This window comes from Thermobia domestica, chromosome 5 (assembly GCF_964235325.1).
Source record: "Thermobia domestica chromosome 5, izTheDome1.hap1.1, whole genome shotgun sequence".
Lineage (NCBI taxonomy): Eukaryota > Metazoa > Arthropoda > Insecta > Zygentoma > Lepismatidae > Thermobia > Thermobia domestica.
In genome coordinates this window covers 40,676,206-40,693,881 of record NC_137458.1, presented here as the reverse complement: position 1 = coordinate 40,693,881, position 17,676 = coordinate 40,676,206, and the positions used below count along the sequence as shown (strand labels likewise).

Below are 17,676 nucleotides of genomic sequence, written 5' to 3'. Positions count from 1 at the left end.
ATCAGCGATTTTAAGTTTTGATAAACTACAGAGCTTTTGAATACCTAGATAGCATTAATTGGAATTCTCTCTAAGCCACTACCTTCAAATATATAAAAGTGTTAATAATGATTACAAAAGCATTTTTTCTCCTCATTGAACAGAGTCAAGAGTTAACGAAAATTCAAGCTTCAGATAAAATATCCCTGATAGCGTATGCAGCCCAACAAACATTTTATCACGTTGGGTTGCATACATACCAGTTGGTAACTCAACAGAAGGTTACCTTATCAATGGATAGAATGAGCTAGATGTGAGGATTAGACTACCTTTCCTTGCCCCGCTCCTTCCATGTCACTACGTATCGCCCCGTGCAAGTTTTTCGTGAGGTTATGTTATAAACCAAGTAACCCTAACTAACAATGTACCTGAACTTCGGGTGTATTCAAGAAGCAATGTCATCTATTGAATCTGAGATATTGGAAAGAGTATGGGAAGAATTGGATTGACGAGTGTCGAATTACAAAAGACAGTCATATTGTGAATCTTTGTCGTGGAACACACATATGTATTTTTTTAAAAAAGAACTTTTTGAGTTTTCCTTTCATTTAACGTAAGTTGAATGTTACTGAGAGTGAAAAAACGTGTGTTATTAACTTTAAAATGGGAAAGATTATTTACAATAGTTCTGTATATTTCACATTGTAAATTAAGTCAATTAAGCTGCGCTGGACGTGTTGCAATAAATAATATGCTCTTTAATGTTACAAGAAATTAATTTTTGGCGATTTTCTCGAAAAATACACATGAGAATTTACTATGCCCATCCTATGACAACACGCTATTCAGTTGTGAAGCACTCCATTCCTACCCGTACAGAAAACAAATAACGGTCATGCGTTATTTCGCGCTAGATGACTAGTAACCACAAAGACAACAGATAAAAATCGCGTAACATTCAGTCTTACCAACTTACTAGAACAGAAATGATAGGAATTTCAAAAGTAACGTTCTTTATGAGACACCCTTTGTACAAACAAAAATTAAAATTTAAATAATAATAATAATAATAATAATAATAATAATAATAATAATAATAATAATAATAATAATAATAATAATAATAATAATAATAATTTCGGATATATTTCATTATATAGTATACCATTGTCTTTCTATTGCCGTAATGAAAATCTTAATGAAGTTATGCCTTACTAACAGTTTTGTCTTAAGAGGCGGCATGATCATCAACTTAAAGCTTTACAAAAAGGTTTTGTTTTTGAGAATTTTCGTTCATTATTTCATTATGAGTTGCTTAATCATATCTATGAATTGGTATTTGTCTCATGTTTGGACAATATTTTCCCGTTAAATGATAATAATAATAATAATAATAATAATAATAATAATAATAATAATAATAATAATAATAATAATAATTTGAATGTTTACAGAGAAAAAACGGTAAAAGATACTAGATAGCGCGGGCGTCTACCTTTTCAATTAAGGATGACATTCAACTTATAAAGGTAATTGTAAAAGCTCGACTTAGCCAATAGATGACAGCACTTTAAACTATATTTCCAACAAGTGGCAATATCTATAAAACTTAAAGTGACTATGTTTGTGACTTAATAGCTCTTAAACCACCCAACCGATCTCGATCCAATTTTCAACATCTATGAGGTTCAGCCTGGGATAGTTTTTATCATATTGTTGCAAGTTAGGAAAGAGGGAGGGGAGATATATATATATTTAAAAATGATCAAAAATGACTTACATTAGTGTCGAATCCATTGTTTTCGGGGTCGATGACATGGACGGTGACTCTTCCGATACCGTTTAAATCCAAATTCAGCCCCGCAACTTGTGGGAGGGGGAACGGGAGAGAACCACTTCCTTCTCACACGGACAACTTTATGTGACAATGTCTCGAGGTGGAAATTCCGAAAATTTATATGTTCTGTTTATTATGTATTGTTATTTATAGACAAAAAACATCGTCTATCAGAGAGCGCTTCACTAATACTAAAAAGTGACTGGCTAACGGAACATATTACTAAATTTTCTTATTACTATTACTAATTACTAATTTTTCTCCCGAGTAAGGTTGCCACCTGTTACGAATTATAAGTGTGATATCGAGAATTCTCGCAAAATTTTCAGCGTCCTAAATTGCGGCCACTTGGGACACATTATATGGCGGGACGCCAAATTAACCAAAGCAACTTAACAAAATATGCGAGTGACATTTGAGAAATTCGAACCACGATGTGTACCTATGTCTATCGAGATATCGTTAAACTTTACCGCCAATTATCGCTAATGATATTATTCTTTATTTGTACCAGTTCAATGGTTTCAAACTTCTATTCAAACAACGTTCAGTAGTACCTACCCGAAACATTAGAAAATCCCATCTCCAGAGGCAGAAATTCCTCATTTTGCTCTTGAGTTTCCCATGTTATGCCAAGTACATTTTGTTGCCAAGATTTAGTCAAGATTTTATATTTACATAATTCCTTTGTATCATCATGTTGTAATGAACGTAATAATACTAGAACAAACTTCATTCTCCAGTCGTTTTATGTAGAAGGTTTCCGAAGTTGGTTGTTTCTCATTTCGTATCTTACTTTTTTCAGTTAATTATATTCTTTATATTTAAAAAATACCAGAACACAATGTACATTTCTTGGAGCTTGTTTGTTTAAGAATCACAAGATATTTCTGATAACAAAATTAGACAATTAGCACTAATTTTAAGATTATTGAGAGGTCGTTCATTGGTTTACATCACACTCACAGGGTATTTTCTCCTCGATGAAAAATCCCATATTTGCTGACAATTGTGATGAGAATTCCCTTTTTATCTTTTCAAGGAATTAATGTAAAAAAAAAAACCTCATAAAATGAGATTTTTCTCACGGGTTGACATCACTAGTAACACTACGAGTTTCGTGTATTGTGTATTTTTTGTTTAAATTTTTCATTGTAACTTTCATTCGTGAATACAGTATAGGTATTTTCTTTCCACCATTAGTAAACTTCAAATATTGGTTTGCACATTGCGTAACAGAAAAACTGCAATTAGTAAAAATATATTTAATGTTTCAAAAAGTTTTCAGTCTAACGTATAAAATTTAAAATGACTAATGTTTGTAAAATCATAACTCTTGGACCATCCGACCCATCTCGATCAAATTTTCAATATAAATTAGGTTCGGACCTGGGATGGTTTCTGCCATTTCACTTTGACGGTACAACATACGGGAGGGGAAGATATTTAAAAAGGATCGAAAATAACCAATATTAGTGTTGAATTCAAATTTTTCGGGATCGCTCAGACGAACAGTGACACTTCCGATGCCGTTTAAATCCAAATTCAGTTTCCATTGCCCTCTATGTACAAAATGAAGCGTATTCTCCCCGTGCGAAGGACGAGCAATCTGCTAGTAAAGAATAGAAAGCAACATATTATAAACTTTCAAAAATATATTAGTAATAACTTCACTATTGTTGTTACTAGCTCCCCGGTTCCTGGCAAGATGTGCCACTGCTATTTATTTTGACTAGATTGTTGCAAATATTAGAGTTCCCTATTCGAAAGATAGATAAATTGTGCTGCCATCTGTTAGTCAATAGCGCATCTTTAAGGTCTCCTTAAACATATCAAGGCATGTAAATGTGCTAACGTATAAAACTTACTTTTTTTTTAAAAAAAATACTGTCAATGATATTAACTAATTTTGTGTGTGTGTGTGTGTGTGTGTGTGTTTGTCAGACAGCATGTAGACAATACACGTTAAGATCAGATAACGTTGATTACAAGCGTCTTTGAAGTGCTGTTATATTATAGAGCAAATTTTCTCCTCCGCTCTGTGGAAAACAAGAAAAAATAAACAAGGAAGATAGCGCTTTATAATAAGAGTAAATGAGCCAATTTCAGCTCAGTGGCCTTTTTCTTTTCTTTTTCTTTTCTTATCATGTTTTTTTCTTTTTCTTTTAAATATTACGTAAGTAAACATTACCATCATACTTACTTCCTCACTCTCTTTCCTCTATGCTTGTTTTCGTGCATATTTTATAAGAAAATACACAATGAACGCGCTGTCGAAAATGTATTTTTTGTATATGCTCTCGAGGGAATTTTCATGAGGAAAAAATGTCGCTTTTCTTGTGTCAACTTTTAATGCCCTCGTCCTATTCAACTTACAATATATTCTTTAAGATTTCATTTAGAATTCAAGAAGAGGAGCAAAAAAAAGTTAACAGCCCAAATCCCCTGCCCAAGACATGTAATTTTTATTGTTAATAGTGTTACAAGTAGTACGAACAGTCTTGTTTTTTTAATAGCCATCTACTTTTCTTTGAAAAGTTCTGCTCTCTTACTGACATTTGGAATTAAGTGCAACAAATGTAGGTTTCCTTTGCCCAATTAAGATCATTATTTAGAGCAGTGGCGGATCTAACTCTGGGCCGCGGGGTCTAGGCCCCACAGTTTTTTGAGTGTCAAAAATAATTTAAGCTATTATTTATACATTTTTGAAAGTTTATAATAAACTCATGATATACGTATCATAGTCTGTGTTCTGACATATTTCATCTTTTAGATTTCTATCTGAAGCTCGTGTCAGAGCTTAAAAGATGCATGTTCAGACATTGTAAATAACTTCTATATGAAAAAAAACAGTGTACGCTCTTCCAAACACTTTAACGTTCCGTATAAACTTTAGATCCTTTTCCCCACATCTTTCGGCAATATGACTTGATTCCCTTGTGCTCTGAACACCTATATGAAAATCTGCAAGTGTGAAGTTTTATATGAAGTGACAAATTGAATATATGTATACAGAGAGAGAGACACGAACCTTCACATCGGTTTTTCCATTCTTAGAAAAAGGAGAGATGACAAATTCTGGCCTTTGTATTCTTGTGAGAATATAGCCTCTTGGGATTGTATTCACCTCTTGGGTGCGTGTTTAGCTGTAATCTTAGTCTAGTATTTTCTATTTTCTTAACCTTGAAATTTGAAAGAAATCAGAGGAAACCTTCGTTTATTTAAAACAAATTAGTTTTCTACTTATAAATTAATATCGAAAATGTCTTCTTTCCCATACTATATTGGAAAACATTGGATTCGCATGAACATTTTTATTAAGTTCGTTTTTTGTTTCAATTTAAATATTCTTTTTTTTTTTCTTTTTTCTTTTTCTTTTTCTTTTCTTTTTTTTTTTTTTTTTTTTTTTTGAAAAAATTGGATGACTAGAATAGTAACATTAGAGGCTAAACAAATATCAGAAAGGGAAAATCAAGTACTCACAGGCTACATATTCACAGTAAAGTATAGAGGCCACAATATATGTAATGTTCTCCTGATAGCAATGAAGTAATCAAAGTACAGGGTGAGGCAAAAAGATGTTAACATTAATTGGGTGGTCTTTTTGTTTCTGTTTTGTAGATTAAACCATGGCGTGCCGAAATTCCATTGAGGAACGAAGAAAGATAGCTGCCTGGATGGAGGTTTTTCAGTCCCCAAGCATCGTACAAGAAAAATTCACGGCCTGGACCGGACGGGATGAGCCTTCACGTCTGACAGTTGGTAGAATCCATGAGAAGTTTGTAAAGACGGAGTCCGTTCAAGACGATTGCAAGGGAAACAATGGTACAAAGAGATCTGTCCGAACTGAAGAGAATATCATCCTCGTCGAGGGAGCGATGGTAGCAAGCCCAACCATAGAAGAGAACGTGCCACTTGCCATTCTCCAGGACTTTCTGCAAGATGGTGTCCCTGCTCATTACAGTCAGATGGTTCGGGATTACCTGAACGACACGTTCAGTAAACGTTGGGTTGGTAGAGGGAGTCCTCTCTCATGGCTAGCAAGTTTCCCCGACCTGATAGCATGTGATTTTCGGTTGTGGGGCATGGTCAAGGATCGTGTGTATGCGAGCAAACCTAGGAACTTGGACGACGTGTAGCACCGCACCACTCAGATAATCGCTGCTATCCGTCCCCAAATGACCAAGAGGGCCATACAACCAACAATGGACAGACTTCATAAGTGCATTAAGCGGGATGAGTGCCAAATTGAAACCCTCTAACCAAATCCTTGCCTTGTAATTTGGCGTGAGTAAACCCGTTTTTAATGTTAACATCTTTTTTGTCTCATCCTGTATATATGGCCTAATTTAACCTTATTTAGGCTTTTATCATTAGTTTTCGCAAGAAGGTCCCGTAGAGAAAGGGAACGTTCGTAGCAACGGCATTTCAATGTTAAAATATGGGGTAAAATTTAGCTACTATGGGTTCGTATTTTATTTATTTCAATTTCACAGGCACCAGTTTTTTTTTTAAGTTTGTAATTACATTTAAACTTTAATTGTAGGTTTCTAGTACCATATTTATATTGCAACCGGGTGCAATTACGGTTTTCCTTTGAATAAGCAACGATTAGGAGATTATAAACCAAGAAAGTCATGATGCTTGGAAGTTCATGCAGGCGAGTTTGAGTGGGAAGTGCTGTAAATAGTGACAAATGCCATTTTGTGTTTCTAGCTATAGAGATAGTCTGGAAATACAAGGTAACCATAAAAGTTCTTGCCGCTTTTCACGTCTCATCAATCATGCGCTCACAGAGAGGAAATAAAATGACTCACGTGCCTGCAAAGCGATCTCGGGTTAGACTGACCATCGAACTTTAATAATACATGCATGTTGCGCACATATATCTGTTTTCGCTCGGTCAGTGTCGAAGAGAACTGGAGGTATCGAAGCAGTTTCTTCGCGTGTGTTTGTTGTATGATTTTAAAGTGAGTATTTCAGCTGCTACATCAAATTTCCGCGTAGGTTAGGCATTTGGGAAGAATGCCGTGAACGAACCTACTGCCAGGTGTTATTTTCGAAAATTCCATTCGTTAGATGTGTGTCTTTCGGATGAACCTCAGACTGGACGACCACAAGTGTTGGATGACGAGGCTGTGAAAGCAGCCACTGAGGAGGATAGTAGACTAACATGTGGTGAACTTGCCGAAAGATTCCATGTTTTCGCTAAAACAATCAGACTGCACCTACACAGGATAGAGAAATCATAGAAGTTAAGCAAGTGGATACTCCACACATTGTCAGCAGCCAATAAGAAACAACGAATGACACCCAGTTTGTCCAGCTCACTTGGCACCTGAACGCACCCATCTTGATCGCTTGCTTACTGGTGACAAAACGTGGGTCCTCTAAAAGCAAACCAGACATTGGTTGTCGCCACGTGACCCTGTTCCTCATACCTCAAGACCACTCCTGCACCCACGAAAAGTTATGCTCTCTCTATGGTGGAATTGTCAGCAAATGGTGTATTATGAGCTCCTTCCATTTGGTCAGACCATCATTGTTGACCTCTATTCAGCAGTTGCAAAGGATGCACCGTGCATTGCGACAGATGAAGCCAGCATTGGTGAATTGCAAGAGTATGCTGTTCCTGCACGACAATGCCAAGCCACATGTAACAAAGAGGGTCCGGGAAACCGTTCAGCAAGTGACTGGGAGACACTGTACCATGCACCAACAAATTACCACCTGTTTCATTCCATCGACAGCCACCTCAGTAGGAGATCCTTTGCAAATGAGGGAGACCTGCAGAACGCACTCACGGACTTCTTTGCAACCACGGTCGCCCTGTTTTATTACAGGGTATTGTATAGCTGCAGGAACGTTTACAAAAGATGTTGGATACTGAAGGAGATTACTTTGAAACCTAAAAGTATGTACCGTACACTGTATTACTCTTTGTTTATCACTGCTCTAGAACAGCAAAAACTGTTTTTGGTTACCTTGTATTTTAAGTATTTTTACTATTTTCAAACCAAGGTATAATGTTCAATGTAAAGATTATTGGTTCTAATCTTGAGTGATTAGAAAAAAGGAAGTAAGCAACCGAAAATAATTATGCAAAGAATAGGTCGAGTTATTAGACAGTGTACACTTTGTAGGAAATTATAGAAATAAAAAAAAAATATCTTTATGTGATTCAAATTCATACTGGGCAAGAAGATAACTATATATATATATATATATATATATATACCTTGGCATTTTTAAATCTTTGTATTTTCATTAATAATCATTGATTTTGAGTAATGTTCTTATATTTTTCAACGTTACTTATGGTCTAGAAGGTATAACGCCGTTGGCTTCCCGCGCTTGGACCTGCTAATTAGGGGTATGGTAAGAGGGTAACCAATCACCACCCACCGTCTACTGCGCTCAGCGAGCCACGAGTAAGCAAGCTGGGCACTCCCCATAAACGTCACTACAACTTTTCGCGGGAAGCCAATGACTTTATACCTTCCGTATAATAGTATCTTAAAGTAATTAGAGAAATTACTTTAGTTAAGATGAAGCAATTTATCCCCAAACAATTACAAATACCAATAATATGAGCTAATGTACTATCCATACATCAAATCTATCTATCTAACCGAGAATATCCTTTTCATCTAGTGTATAACAACACCTAGAAGTTTAGGAACAGTGGTGCCTTAGTGTTAACGCTCACCTCTGGAGCGTGGGGTTCCTAGTTCGATCTCAGTATACGCGAAGTGAACTTTGTGGAATACAAACACCATATACGTGAGTTTTGTCTGGGTTGAATCGTTTTGTCTTACGTTCTTTATTCCATTATTATCATCTATGTTATGATCACTGGCTTAAAATATACAAAACGATAAAACGATAATCATGCCTGTTGTTCTGTAAGGTTGCGAAACAGGGTCGCTTACTTTGAGGGAAGAACATAGACTGAAAGTATTTGAGAACAAGATCCTGAGACGAATATTCGGACCCAAGAGGAACGGGAATGGGGAATGGCGGAAACTTCATAACGAGGAACTACATAATTTATATGGTTTACCCAACATTGTTAGGGTCATCAAGTCTAGGAGGCTTAGGTGGGCGGGTCATGTAGCTAGAATGGAAGAAAGTAGAAACGCTTTCAGAGTCTTGACTGGAAGACCAATCGGAAAACGACCATTAGGAAGACCTAGACTCAAATGGGAGGACAATATTAAGAAGGATCTCGCAGAGATTGGAATACAAAGTAGAAACTGGATGCAGTTAGCTAAGGATAGAAGTCAGTGGAGAGCTTTTTTGAACGCGGCATTGAACCTCCGGGTTCCATAGGCCATAGAGTTAGTTAGTTAGTTTAGTTATGTTATGATCACTGACTCATATTTCTCAGTACATAATTGTGGAATGTTAAACTAAAAGAAAAATTAAAGATTTTAGTTTAGCATTACAGTGTTTACACTGACCCGCTCAATTACTAAAAGCTATTTGTTTAGACAAGTACATAAACAAAAGATAGAATTCAAGCTGTTCATAGGAGTGCCGATACCTCAGTACTTGAGTATCCAGCGTAATAGGAAAAGATTTAATTCCTATTAACTTAGCCATAATGATCCATGTTATGCTTTTTTAAAAAAGTTTAATACTTGAATTATCTATCTGGTAAGCTCTCAACATTATTTCAAGATTATTACTAGTATTATACAGTTTATAATAACGAATAATGGGCAATGTTTTTAAAATTTGGCTTAGTGCAAGTAAACGTGTGTTGCGTGATCGGACACATATATAAAATATTAAAAATCATAAATTACTAAACATTTACTTTGGTTAGTGGTTCCCAACCAATGTGTCTCGCTGTCCCACAGGTGTGTCACTAAATTTTGGGATTTAAAAATCATAAGTCACTTAAATAATCAAAATATATTTTTGAACAGAATGTACCAGTCGTCTCCTCCAGTGGTAGCAACAATGCTCAATACTACAATACATAGAATCGTTACTTTATAGAAAATTATATACTTACGCTATTGTAACGTATGTTACTATTAATAAAAAATCTAAAAAAGTGTGTTATTACGTAATAGACGTTCTGTAAAGTTTGGAAACCACTGACCTAGGTATACATGATAGTTTAAAAGAATTTTTTTCAAATTGAAAGTTCATATACTTCAGACAAAGAATGACATGTTACTAGAATAGTAGACAGGGATAAAAGTGGATGACGTCACGTCGTCTCCCGTGCCTATCTTTGCTCATTGTACTTTTTAGGAAGTGGTGGGACGCCATATATATATTTTTTGGAAATGAGGGAACTGGCATTGTCCCGGGTTGTCCCTCATTTTTACCCCTGATAATTGGTCTATTTTAGATAGATGAGTTAGAAAAATCACCAAAAATTATGTTTCGACAATTGCATTTTCATGTATTTAAACCACAAACAAAGTGTATGGTAAGAGGTCAAGAGGTAAGATTTTTATGTGTACGTAAAAATTTTGTATTTGTGTGTGTATGTGCGTATGTTTTATGTATCATAATTCTGGATGTACTAATTTGATATCTGTTTCTAGTACTATAAATAAAGCATTATTATTGCTTTTATTTGACGAATATCTATTTATCAAAAATTAAAATGTACGAATGCTACGAAACTTTTAACCTCTTTTTTTTTTTAACAAAATACACGGATTTTAGTAGTATTGATGCTTATTTTTCTCAGTATAAAGTTTTAGTTAGGGCAGAACTAGAGTATATATCTGTAATGTGGAAGTCTGTGGTCGAAGTACATTCTTAAAACATAGAGCAGATAGAAACAAGACTCTTTCGATAATTAAAGCCTTATATTTAAATATAATTTATCGCTTTTTTTATGAAAAAGGGGCAATAATTTTAAATTTTAATTATATTCTGAAAAACTGTTGCATATGAAATTACTAATAATGACTAATAATGACTAATAACTCCAGGGAAGCATTTGGAAAACAGCAAATTGTTCAGCACATGCAAATGTTGTTGTTCAAAAATTTTTATTAAATATGTTTACTTTTAGGGCAAGCCAAAGAATGACGTACGTCAACTTTAATAGATTTGGTTTAGGTAGGCTATTTAGAAACTACAGACAAACAAGTCCTATCTTCATGTACCATGATAGCATAATGTTTGCACAGGTATTATACTAACAAACTTCAAATTGTGTAAATTTGATTGGTGCGAAATTATTGTTTGTACATTCCCAATGTAATCTTACCTGCATATAATTCTTAATCTGACATAAGTACTGTACTTTGCTACTCGCTGTTCCTAGCACCAAAAATAAAATTTATTATTATTATGATTATGATTATTATTGAAATGCAATTTTTATTTTTATGTCAAATCTTTGTAAGGTGGGGGAGATGAATGAGTAATGATATAATTGTTGGAATGATAATGTGGGAGAACACGCAAAAACAGAAAAGAAATTCCGCAAACACAATTGTTGCCCATCAGAAGCTTACACGGCGTGGGACCCAACCAGGGATCTCCACACCAAATCTGAGAGCTGTACCACTGAGCCTCCATGCTCCTTATTATTATTATTATTATTATTATTATTATTATTATTATTATTATTATTATTATTATTATTATTATGATTATTATTATTACAATCTACACTCAATATTATATGCGACATTATGAGCGAGAATCTTCGTAAGAAATATTTTGAGTTAAAAGGTGATATGTCTTTGGGACAATTCGTTAATAGCCACTGAAAAGAACCTACTACTTTTTCTATTATACTAAACTTTACGAAAATGAAACTAATAAATATTGAAAAGTCTTTATAAAGCATACCACTAGCTATGATATTTGTGATAGTTAGTTTAGGTCTATTTCTGTTAAGTGTTTATTTAGGGAGGGAAGTTCGAGCATTTCCCTTAACCTAAAATTATTACGACATATGAATAGCTAATTAGGATTACATTGTAATAGAGAGGTCATATAAAGTTATCTGTTTAATATTTTTTTAAAAAAACTAATCTTCAAGAAACAAAAATAATTCAAGTAGTTCTTTTCTCTCAAGCAGGAGCATCATATATTATAACAGGGTGTCTATCGGTCACGAAAGTCACGAAAAAGTCACTAAATCAGAAAACCGTCATGAAAGTCACGAAAAAGTCACGAAATTTAGCTTTTGAGTCAAGATTTTTTTTTAACTGTGCAAATTTAAGTACAGATTGGAAATTTTTGTTTTATAAAACATCAAAATTCACCACCAAAAATGTCTATGGTCGGCTTTAGATGCTACCAAATCGCGAAATTTCATTGTGGAATTTTAGTAGACACCCTGTATAATGAGAACGTTTATAAATATGCATATGTTGGTTTGGACAACAGTCCGTAACATATGATACTTCGTATCATTTTTCTTTATGGCCTGACCTGAACATTTAACTTGTTAAGTTTTGTGGTCAGACATGTACAAACATGTTTTTCTAGACTGTTCTGATATAATACGTAAAGAAGCCATTAACAGTGAATGTATTCTCAACTGTGAAGAAGAAATTTTGAATAAAATGAAAAAGTAAATGCAGATAATCTTCAGAAAATACATCAGTTTAAATATATTTTATCTTGAGTGTTATTGAACGTTTAGTGACTAAACAACTTCTTAATTAGTTCCAGAAATTATAATGTAACGAACTTACGGCCAATATATACGGGTAGATGTTATATATTCAACTGGTTATAACTTTAAATTGGTGAAGGTCAAATAGGTCACTTAGCCAACGTTACTGAGGCTTTATAACTTTTCTTTTCAATATTATTTAACATTCCCATAACTGCATCTTAAATTATGACTTGTCTATTCTATTCTTCTACTCAATAAAATATATTTATTGAGAGATAGAACCTAAACTAGCGAATATTAAAGATGTAAATCTATATATTAATATGCTAGAAAAGTTTATACGTTTATGGACGTTTATATTTTTGTGGCCAATCCTTTCGGCAGTGAGTTCTCGGGAACCATAGGCTATAGAAAGATGCCATTTTTACTGATCGGTTGCAAATTTTGTGTAGATTGTTTAATTCTAATTGAATATTTTAAAAAAACATGGCCACTATTTCTTTATTGCATTTTTTCGGGGTACACTGGAAGTGTTGATATTTTAAAAAAAATAAAGCATCGTATCCTACGAGTTATACATTCCAAGAGGTTGTATATCTCTCAGGCATTTGTTTCATGGCCAAACGATTATGAAAAACGAAGGATAACCATTTCTCCAGTCTAAGATGAATCTTTATTGTGTGGAGTGTTTTGCCCAATGAACACAATATATCGCTGGCATTATAATTAATTGTGTGTGTAACGTATTTGCTTAATACATACTGCAGGCAAGATAAAAGAAAACACTGATCATACATGAATTAGAAACTCCAACTATAGTAGGCTCACTTGCAAACGGTACGAGATATTGAAAAATATAATCAAAAAATCTCCCCTTTATGGTACCCCTTGCCGATTTTTTTAAAAAATTAAAAGGTCCTTCACTTGTATCTGTAAAGGGACATGTAGAGATGTTGTGACGAATGACAAGGGTATTCATGCTCGTATATGAATGATGCGCTGTGTAGAAAGAGAGGTTCAGCTAATAGAAAATTTAAAAAAAGTAATAGTATTTTTTGCTAATATTATTGCCAAAACACCTTTCAAAAATCATACATTTGTATCTAGAAACTTACTAAGTAACTTCCTCAGGACAAAGTTGTGAATGAATTGGTTCGAAAGTTCCTTTTATTTTATTCATTCATTCATTCATACGGAAACATGAAAAAAGTGAACGGGATTAAGAAAAAAAGAAGGGAGGGAAACCACTATCCCCCTACCTTCTCTGTAGCTCGCTCGAGCAGTTTTATAAACGCCTAGTCTATTTCTCAAAATCATCTGTTCGAATTTATATTCGGATGTTCTACATGAGTTTATTTTTTTAAAAAAAATCATTTTTTAAGTTCTCATTTAAAATTAAAAGTACATTGTACCTGATACACTTAATTGTAGCATAACATATTCATAATTAACATATTGTATAGATTCTGTTATTTTTTTCATTCCTTATTGTGTATAATTGTCTTATTATCCTCTGTATCTCTTCAGTGCATTAAGCTTTGTGTTCACGACAATAGGTAGCGTTCATAAATCATTCGAATACCACTTTTGACGTCCCACGATCAATAACCGGCAAACGCCATTTCTCATTACGATTTCAAACCAATTAGAAGATAGATTTACTCTAACAATATGAGGTTACAGAGTAGCGTAACTACTTGTGAAAATTAATGTATACAATATTCTAATGTTACTTATCAGCTAACGTTTGCTTCAAGATTATTTATTCAAATTTGTTGCATTTTTTCGAAGATTTAACAAAGTTTTCTGTTCGTATGATAATGAACGGATCTGTGCCAAAAGAATTTGTATTTTCTTTTAATTTTATACTGACAGCAATTTATGTTGTTGAGTGCTTACTTGGGTTCTAGAACAAAGCTTTGAATTTAGACGTTTGAAGTTTAGCGTCATTTTCGAGCATCGAGTCTACATAAAACGTGGTCCACATTTTAAGATGGAATCCTTACCACCAAAATGCTTTCAAATTATAAAGCTCTGCCACCGGGAATCGAACCCGAGACTCCATGCGGAAAAACAATGCAATGGAGAAACATTAATATTCAATACGTTCGCTTCTATAATTTTAGTTTCATTTTTCTATAAAGGATATATATAAAAATGTCTAAATTTTATATAGCGGTAGTTGTATTTAGTTAATTAATAATTATGTTTAGAACTAGTGTAACACTTATTTCAAACTAATGACGGCAATGAAAGCAGCGTTTGGTTATTATTTTTTTCTTCGTAACACTTTAACGGTAATTTAATTATCTTAATTTGTTTGTCTTCAATGACCGATATGTGTAACTAAAAAAAAAGGGTCATCAAGGAATCAAGGGTAAGGAGAAATGCCATAAACCAGGTTCGTCGATTTTGGACCAAGGTTCCCTTCATAGGGGGTGAAGGAATGTAGCTGGCGCCGTTAACGTACGAATGGTTTTCGGGGGGATCGATGCAGCCGACACTGCCTGGCGGACTCACAAGTCGCACACAAGCATCAGTAGAGGGAACACATACACATACAAACGCACACACATATACACATACACACACATATATATAGTATATATGTATATAAAAAGGAATTGTTTTTACGGATCTCGAGGACTATGTACACATGATTTTAATATATCAGATGAAAGTTGACTTAAAAATATCTGAGTACTTACGCATCAACATACTGCATCGGCTGGCCAAAAAAACGGGGCAAAATCCGAGCCGAACTGATGGAGATTCTGGCGGGAAAGATGCTATGGGTATCAACCAGAGTATAGAGATGCGGAGGAGCACCTCTTACCTGTGAGCTCCATGTGCGGCAGGCTCCTGCCTTCACCATTCACTATGCCCAGGGCGTCTCCCGGATGCGCGCGCACATAACATTGATTTTCCAGCGGAGATTCAAACTCTAGGCTGCCGAGGAAGCTGGACCAAAAAATCCCCTCCTACTTTCAACCATCCACACACACACAAACAAACCTCCGCTGTTTCTCTCTCACTTCGAGCATTTCTCGGTCAGACAGTGCAAAAGCTGGAGTACTAAACGGTTAAGCAATGATAATGTGTTTCATTGGTCCATTTTCGCACTTGCACAAATACTCACATACATCACATGGAGACATATGTGTCATTCTACTTATATATGTGTGAGTAAGTGTGTGTGTAAGGATTTCTCCACATCTGCTTACATCTTTCTATCTCTTTTACACACCCAAAGAGGAAAAAAATGTGTTAGAAATACGTCTATATTTATAGCACAGATATTTCACTTTGCCGTCTTTTCAATCAGTCGAGATTCAGCTGACTGGTAGAAATGACACGTCACAAAATTATTCACATTCTCTCCCATACATCCCTAACTGAATATCATAGGTATCTTTATCTAGTCTGTTTTCATAAATATTTTATCTTTTATTTTCTGCCTCTTGCCTCTCTAGTCATGTCTTACGTAAACAAAAACAATGAGGGTCAAAGAGCGTGTAGGCGTTACCATTTCCCGTGCTGTCTCCAACTTTCCCCTTTCTCTCGTTCCTACTACTGTGGGTTCGTGCTGAGTCAATAACGAATTGAGCGCAGATGAAGTGAGAATTGTGTGTGTGTATTCTGTGTATGTACTACTGAGTGAGACTTTGTGTGAGTGTGTGTGTGTGTTTCTGTTATTTCATTGACTTAATGTTAAAAGCTATACACGTCCGAGCGAGTGTTCTTGAAAAATCACTGGTGTGATAAAATTTCAACACAATTCGTTCTTTTTAAAAAAAATGTTATGATAAATTTAAAAACAAGAGGAAAACAAAATTTTCCACTTTCAATTTTTTCGCAGAAATTTAGCTATAATTTTTGAATGTAATCAATAATTAAATTACGTTATTATTATTATTATTATTATTATTATTATTATTATTATTATTATTATTATTATTATTATTATTATTATTATTATTATTATTATTATTATTATATCTCGGTTGAAAGAGCTTTTAGCTTAATAATCTGACAACCGTCCCTGGCAAGTCCAGATTATTTGTAGAGTTCTTCTTCTCCAAAGAATTTCCTGACCATATGACAATCGTCTAATATTACTGATTTTTCTAGGTTTGTTAGAAGATGTTTTACGTTTATCTGTTCAAGTTGCGTCACAATCAGGCCCGTGCTGGCCCACCGGGATACCGGGACATGTACCGGTGCGCCCTCCAAAACATCACATTATAAATAAAGTTTTAAGTTATGTTATAGTAAATTCTTAAGCTTGTTATTGGTAAAGAACCCATGATAAGTACAGTGTGCTCTTTACATAAGGCGCCCTTGCGAAACCACATCAAAGATAAACGGTTTTATTTATTTTTCTGTACGGCACAGTTCTGTACAATAAACATATACTGCTAGTGTTGGTAAAGAACTCGTGAAGAAGACAGTGCGCCCTTTACGTAAGGTGCCCTTGCAAAACCACATCAAAGATAAACACTTTTATTTATTCTTCTGTATAGCAACAATTCTGTACAACAAATACATATTATTACTGTTGATAAAGAATCTGTGAAGGGTACAATGCGCCCTATGCATAGAGCGTCCTGGGAAGCATCACATTATACATAAGTGGTTTTAGTTGTTCTTCTGTATATCAGTTCTGTATAGTAAATTCGTCCTCATAAAAGGCACCCTGCGAAATATCACATTATAAAAATGCTTTAAATTCTTCTGTATACCAGTTTCGTATCATACATTCATACAGTTGCTATTGGCAGAGAATAGCTAAAGAGTGCAATCACTTTTCAAAAAATATGTATAAAGCCAGTAAAGCAATTAACATGTAGGTCTACTTAGTTAGATAATATAGAAGTGTTTCGTACTGCTACTCATTTATTGCCAAAAAACACTTTCAAAAGCTAAGCGCAATCGATATAGTGCAGTTTAAATAATTCAAGTTTTTTAAAGCTCTTTATTAAAAAATTTGATTGTTCCTCTGTGTTTTAGAGGAGTGTTAGAATAATCAGTGTCTGGTTTTTATAGCTATATTGATTGACACACATACTCACGCACAAAAAAATACAAGACTTAAAATGTTTTTTCTCTAGTAAGAAAGTTTTCCAGTTTAGCTATTTACCTTACTAAACAACTTCGGTGGTTTTAATACATAAAATGGCGCCCTATATATACAGGGTATAACTTAATGAATATAACAAATGTCGGGAGATGATTCCTGACAACGAGA

General features: G+C 34.4%; 1 protein-coding gene across 2 annotated transcripts in view; it reads right to left on the bottom strand.

The window, feature by feature from the left end:
* mAChR-A (muscarinic Acetylcholine Receptor, A-type) overlaps positions 1 to 15,269 on the bottom strand; it is a 523,004-nt gene extending 507,735 nt beyond the window's left edge. For both annotated transcript variants that reach the window (XM_081757026.1, XM_081757027.1), the window contains exon 1: positions 15,137 to 15,269. The gene's annotated coding sequence lies outside the window, so the exon portion shown is untranslated. The remainder of the gene's footprint in view (positions 1 to 15,136) is intronic.
* Positions 15,270 to 17,676: the final 2,407 nt, after the last annotated feature.